This window comes from Sinocyclocheilus grahami, unplaced genomic scaffold (assembly GCF_001515645.1).
Source record: "Sinocyclocheilus grahami isolate Dianchi unplaced genomic scaffold, SAMN03320097.WGS_v1.1 scaffold3599.1, whole genome shotgun sequence".
NCBI classification, from domain to species: Eukaryota; Metazoa; Chordata; class Actinopteri; order Cypriniformes; family Cyprinidae; genus Sinocyclocheilus; species Sinocyclocheilus grahami.
The window spans coordinates 20064-20350 of NW_015508693.1; the positions used below are offsets into that span (position 1 = coordinate 20064).

At 33.1% G+C, this 287-nt stretch overlaps 1 protein-coding gene across 1 annotated transcript in view; it reads right to left on the reverse strand.

Annotated features, from left to right (window-relative positions):
- LOC107576370 (multidrug resistance-associated protein 9-like) overlaps positions 1–287 on the reverse strand; it is a 12886-nt gene that overhangs the window by 9606 nt on the left and 2993 nt on the right. The window lies entirely within an intron of this gene.

The window sequence follows — 287 nt, forward strand, 5'->3', positions numbered from 1 at the left end:
ATGTTTCTTAAAGGAGTGTATTATGCTTACCAATGCTGCATTCATTTGATCAAAAATACAGTAAAATCAATAATATTGTGAAATATTATTGCAATTTTCTATTTGAATATATTTTTAAATGTCATTTATTCCAGTTATGGCAAAGTTTCATCCTCATGCTGTCCTGTCACCACGCCTCACGCACCCACCGTCTTTTGACAGCTCATTCATTGATTGTGAAACTTCTTTAGGGATTTGGGACACAATCTAAAGGGAAAATTAATGCCAGAAATTAATAACTTCCAGTG